This window comes from Macrobrachium rosenbergii, chromosome 25 (genome assembly GCF_040412425.1).
Source record: "Macrobrachium rosenbergii isolate ZJJX-2024 chromosome 25, ASM4041242v1, whole genome shotgun sequence".
In the NCBI taxonomy this organism is placed as follows: domain Eukaryota; kingdom Metazoa; phylum Arthropoda; class Malacostraca; order Decapoda; family Palaemonidae; genus Macrobrachium; species Macrobrachium rosenbergii.
The window spans coordinates 24,116,974-24,123,722 of record NC_089765.1 but is presented as its reverse complement, the minus strand read 5'-3'; positions in this window follow the sequence as shown (position 1 = coordinate 24,123,722).

Sequence of the window (6,749 nt, the reverse complement as noted above, 5' to 3'; positions counted from 1 at the left end):
GATCCCTTCGGCCACTAGCTGCAACCGCTTTTATTCCTTTTACTATACCTCCATTCATATTCTCTTTCTTCCATGTGGCTATCCACCCTCTCCTAACGTTTTTCTCGAAGTGCAGCTGCGAGGTTTTCCTCCTGTTGCACCTTTCAAACCTCCTGTACTCTCAATTTCCTTTCCAGCGCTGAATGACCTCATAGTTCCCAGTGCTTGGCCTTTGGTACAAACTCTCTTATTCCACTCCATTCCATTCCAAGAGTAATCGATTGACTATGAGACGTAATGTTGCGCCTTTTATATTTTCTTAATTGTTTTATGACGAGTCTTGACCTTTGCTCATTGACCTTTTACGTACACGATAAATCAAGGCCATTAGAGATAGGCGATAATGATGCAGTTTTGAGAAAGGTCTTCGACGTATTACTGGTGAGGCTTTGTAAGATTTCTAGCACATGGATCCTTCTTAGCCTCAAAACTGACTGTTTTGCAGTTTTTTTTTAGATTTCTGTAAAAGAAAACTATTGAGATGGCTTTTTTCTGTCCGTCCGCCCTCAGATCTTAAAAGCTAGAGGGCTGCAAATTGGTATGTTGATCATCATCCTCCAGTCATCAAACATACCAAATTGCAGCCCTCTAGCCTCAGTAGTTTCTATTTTATTTAAGGTTAAAGCTAGCCATGATCGTGCGTCTGGCACCGCTATAGGTGTCAACAACACAGGCCACCACCTGGCTGTGGCTGAAAGTTTCATGGGCCGTGGCTGAAAGTTTCATGGGTCACGGCTGAGAATTTCATACAGCATTATACGCTGCACAGAAAACTCGATTGCGCCGGAGAAACTTCGGCCCATTTCTACTTATTTTTAAGTAAACCTTCTTAGAAGGCACGGCTTATACGGCATGTCCTCCCTTCTTATAGCAATTGGTTTTATTAATGAAATATTTTTCATACCGGGTTTAAGGTTCAAGTGCTTCTGATAAGTTTTCCGTATTGTCTTTGTGTAATATTGAGTTTGTTTGGTTTTCCGGGGAGGAAAACTTTCTGAAAAGTCCTTTCAATATTGAGTTTGTTTGATTTTCCTGGGAGGAAAACTTTCTGAAAAGTCCTTTCAATATTGAGTATGTTTGGTTTTCCGGGGAGGAAAACTTTCTGAAAAGTTTGATTTTCCGGGGAGGAAAACTTTCTGAAAAGTTTGATTTTCCGGGGAGGAAAACTTTCTGAAAAGTTTGATTTTCCGGGGAGGAAAACTTTCTGAAAAGTCCTTTCAATATTGAGTTTGTTTGATTTTCCGGGGAGGAAAACTTTCTGAAAAGTCCTTTCAATATTGAGTTTGTTTGATTTCCGGGGAGGAAAACTTTCTGAAAAGTCCTTTCAATATTGAGTTTGTTTGATTTTCTTGGGAGGAAAACTTTCTGAAAAGTCCTTTCAATATTGAGTTTGTTTGATTTTCTTGGGAGGAAAACTTTCTGAAAAGTCCTTTCAATATTGAGTTTGTTTGATTTTCCGGGGAGGAAAACTTTCTGAAAAGTCCTTTCAATATTGAGTTTGTTTGATTTTCCGGGGAGGAAAACTTTCTGAAAAGTCCTTTCAATATTGAGTTTGTTTGATTTTCCGGGGAGGAAAACTTTCTGAAAAGTCCTTTCAATATTGAGTTTGTTTGATTTTCCGGGGAGGAAAACATTCTGAAAAGTCCTTTCAATATTGAGTTTGTTTGATTTTCTGGGGAGGAAAACTTTCTGAAAAGTCCTTTAAATATTCATGGATAAAAAGACAACGAATTTAATCGGCCTGTGGGCGTTCGCAGTTGCTCGAACAAACATGTCTGTGAATATCATTATGTATTACCACTTCATGATATTCATGTATTTGTTCATCCGGTGCTCACTCTTCAAGAAGACGGTTGATTAAAAAGTGAATATTAACGAGTTATCCAGCTATCATGAAATTATTCATTCACGGCATATATACAGTATATATATATATGTATATATATAATTATATATGTATATATAATTATATATACATATACTGTATATATATATTTATATTTATATTTATATATATATTTACTGTATAATATATATTTATATATATAAATATGTATATATACTATATATTTATATATATACATACATACATGTATATAAATGATATATGTACTGTATATACAATATATATATATATATATATATATATATATATATATATATATATTGTGTGTGTGTTTGTATATATGTATGTACTGTATGTATGCTTGTATGTATGTACGTGTATGTACATATTCACTGTGGTTGCACGACACGAGTGATCGTTAATGTTAACATACTGTAATGTCGAGATTTTAAACTTACCAATACAAAACCACTTGTGTGGTGAGCGAATCCGTGACAAATCACTATAATCGAACCTTGTGGCAAAATTCACACCCTTCTCCCGTTGCAACAGATTAATACCACAACAGCATTCGTCCCTTGGTGACCTTCCCTTACGTCCGGTGAATTTCAACCTGCTATTTATTATACAACCTCATCAATTGCGAATTTCACCCCACCGATAAACAATCAGAATACCCATTCTCTGAAGGGCTCTGAACATTCCCTCTAATGAGCAACCAGGCCGGACTCATGTCCTTCCTTTGTTGGGACCCACAAACCTCATGACGATCTTAGCTTTATGGGCCTTTCCATAATTTCTGAAGGATTGTTATGTGGTGACTATATCCTCGTAGGGGCGTAGTGCCGCGGTGCACCGTAGGCATTACTTAAGGTTCTATGTTCTTCATTGGAGGGGTGGGTAGAGCTCTCGGCTAGCATGCTGTTGGCCCAGCGTTCGACTCTCCGACCGGCCAGTGAAGAATTAGAGGAATTTATATCTGGTGATAGAAATTAATTTCTCGTCATAATGTGGTTCGGATTCCACAATAAGCTGTAGGTCTCGTTGCTAGGTAACCAGTTGGTTCTTAGCCACGTAAAATAAATCTAATCCTTCAGGCCAGCCTTAGGAGAGCTGTTGATCAGCTCATCAGTGGTCTGGTTAAACTAAGGTATACTTAATTTACTTAAGATTCTTTGCAGCGTTCCTTCGGCCCCGAGCTGCGGCCTCTTTCATTCCTTTTACTGTACCTCTGTTCGTATTCTCTTTCTTCTGTCTTACTTTGCACACTCTTCTAACAAACAGATTCACAGTGCAACTGTGAGGTTTTCCTCCTGTTATACCTTTCAAACGATTTTATTGTCAATATCTGTTTCAGCGCTGAATGACCTCATAGGTCCCAGTGCGTGGCCTTTGGCCTAAATCCTATATTCTATTTTATGTGGAGACTGTAAGTACTATAAGCTGGGCTGACTTACTTTTTTGGATCGTTTAAGAAAACGCTCCTTACGAGAGAGAGAGAGAGAGAGAGAGAGAGAGAGAGAGAGAGAGAGAGAGAGAGAGAGAGAGAGAGAGAGATTTTTGGAAATAAAGTCACACAATTTTTCTAATGATTTGATCTAATATATTTCGACGGTGCCCCGAGGCCCTTCACGCTTCAGTTTAATTTCCTCTCTGCTTTTCGTTTTTGCCCTCAGAATAAGCTGCAACCCACAGCCGTTGACTGACAACCCCTTACGTAATTCATTGATATTATATATATATATTATATAAATATATGTATGTATATATATACAAATATAAAAAGTATATGTAATATATATATATATATATATATATATATATATATATATATATATATATATATATATATATATAAATGTATGTAAACACACTGAATAACCACTTAACTATACCTTGAGAGTAACTTAGACTAGAAGTAAATAGTTCAGAATAATATATGATAAGTGCACCTGTCCTGACTATGATTCTGACTTCTGCAGTTTTGGGTTGGTGAATTGTTGACAACAGCCTTGAAGAGAGAATGCGGAGTGCATTAAATCTAATCTCAATTATGCACAAGGCCAAAAAGGCGGAGCTTCGAATCTTTATCAGTGTGTACACATCTATTATGTGCGATTCCTTTTGCGTGGTGTATATGGGGTAAAAAAAGAATTGTAAGGGGGAGAAACCTGCTGATAAATTTAGTACGAAGTTGAGCTTAAATGAAAAGAGTGATCATGATTTTGAGATGGTTTGGCCGCGTGGAAAGAATGGAGGACGGAAGGTTGGTGAAAATAGCGTCTAATTGGAAGTGTTAGAAGGGAAGAAGAGGAGGAGGAGGAGGAGGATGAGGATGAGGAGGAGGAGAAGGGGGAGAGGGTGACCAACGAGGGGTTAGATTTATGCTATGAAAAAGGTACTAGAAAGGACGGGTCTTAGTGTCCAGGGAGGGTTAGAGTGCTTGCTAGGTAGAGGTGAGGGGCGCAGTGTATGCACAAGGTTTCAACTTGATTTTGATGAACATTCTGTGTGAGCTTTTGCAAAAAAGGTCTTATCCACGAATCAGCTGGTCAGGATTAGTTAGGCACTTACCACTTTGTTGTATTCTCTCTGGAGCCACACCCTGTTAGAGAGAGAGAGAGAGAGAGAGAGAGAGAGAGAGAGCATGGGGAGTTCAGTTACAGGAGCCAGGGATTGAAATGTCCCTAAATCCCTCAGCTCCAGTGAATTACTTATGAGATTCTTCTATATTCTATATTATTTTCATGACATAGTTCCTGCCCGAAAGTTATTGGTGTAGACGTTTTTGTAAAAGAAGAAGGATAAAAAACCTGCACACATAAAATAAGAATTATTTATTGAGAAATGGAAGATAGCCATTATTTGTTTTCTGTTTAATGAAACAGTATTGCAAAGCTGTAGTATAAAAGAGATTGGTTTTATGTGGATAAAAATGGTGCCACCCTTTCCGGAATTTACTCTTTTATTTCTCTATTTTCTTTCCGATTGCGTATTCCAGTTTCCCGGAATTGAACTAATGCACAGGACTCGATGAGTTCCTACGATAATTTTTAGCATGCGGGAATTTTTTCTTAAGTAGAATTATATCTGTTCACGTCTTGAGTTGAGGATTCACGTGTACCGTATACCATTTCAGAGTGATTAGGATTGGTGTATTAATCTGAAAGAATGCTTTAAGGTTACGTCAATACATAAAAATTTACGCACACGCATATACGTGTATGTATATATTATATATATACATACATACATATACATACGTATACACATGTATGTATATAGGTATACAAACAATATATGTAAATTTCTCACACACTTCAGGATCGAACCCCTAGTCTATCAAATGGCAGGAAAGCCTTTCATTTGAGAGACTGGGGTTTGATCCTGATGTGAGTCAGAAATGTATTTTTGTGCTAATTAGTTATTACATGATCTATATATATATATATATATATATATATATATATATATATATATATATATATATATATATATATATATATATATATATGTATGTATATATGTTTATATATATGTATGTATGTATATGTATGTGTATGTATGTATATGTATGTGTATGTATATATATATATATATATATATATATATATATATATAATTATATATATATATATATATATATATATATATATAAAGTTTCTTGATTTCAGGAAATTTTGGATTTTATTTTCAGAGATTTTGGAAAACGTGTTATTGGGCTAAACGGATAGAATAGGACAGAAAATCGACCTTAGGCCAAAGGCCAAGCGCTGGGACCTACGAGTTCATTCAGCGCTGAAGGGGAAATTGACAGTAGGAAGGTTTGAAAACCTCGCAGTTGGACTATGAAACAATTTTGAGAGAGGATGTAAAGTCACACGGAAGAAAGAGAATATGAACGGAGGCACAGTAAAAGAAATGAGAGAGGTTGCAAAGACCCTTCAGTAATGCCTACAGTGCGCCAAGTGAGGTGCACTGACGGTACTGCCTCCCTACGAGGTTTGGCTAAACGGAAAACTCTGTCAACAGCATGAGTTTATATTGATGGCTTCAGAACACAGTAATCTCTATGAGGAATTCTTATCGATAATGAAGAACCATGTTTGTAATTATTAGCAGTAATAAAAATTATCCACGATAATTGTGGATATTTTCCTTAAACGTAAGAAAAGTTACGAAAATACGGTACGGCACGGGGTTTATATGGTAAGAAAACAAAAAAAAAACGATGGTACGGCATGAGCTGACCTAGGTAAAAAAATTCATATCCTTTAAAAAAATTCGTATTCTTTAAAAAAATTAATGTTCTTTAGAAGATTCACATTCTTTAAAAAATTCATATTCTTTCGAAATTTTGTATCCTTTAAAAATTCATATTCTTTACAAATTTTGTATTCTTTAAAAATTTCACATTCTTTAAAAATTTTGCACCCTAAAAAATTCATATTCTTTAAAAATTATGTATTCTTTAAAAAATTCATATTCTTTAAAAATTTTGCATTCTCTAAAAATCCATATTCTTTCAAAATTTTGTATTCTTTAAAAAATTCATATCCTTTAAAAATTTAACTTTCTTTAAAAAAATTCATGCTCTTCAAAAATTAATTCTTTAAGAAGTTCATATTCTTTAAAAATGTTTATTTTAAGAATTCATAAATAAAAAATTCACATTCTTTCAAATATTCGCATTCTTGAAAAAATCCGTATTCTTTAAACCTTCATAATCTTTAAAATATGATATTTTTTTCAAAGATTATATGAAGTTTTAAAGAATATGATTTTTTAAAAATCAACTCTAAAAATTAATATTCTTTAAAAATATTTTTAAAATTCATATCTAAAAAAATATTCATATACTTTA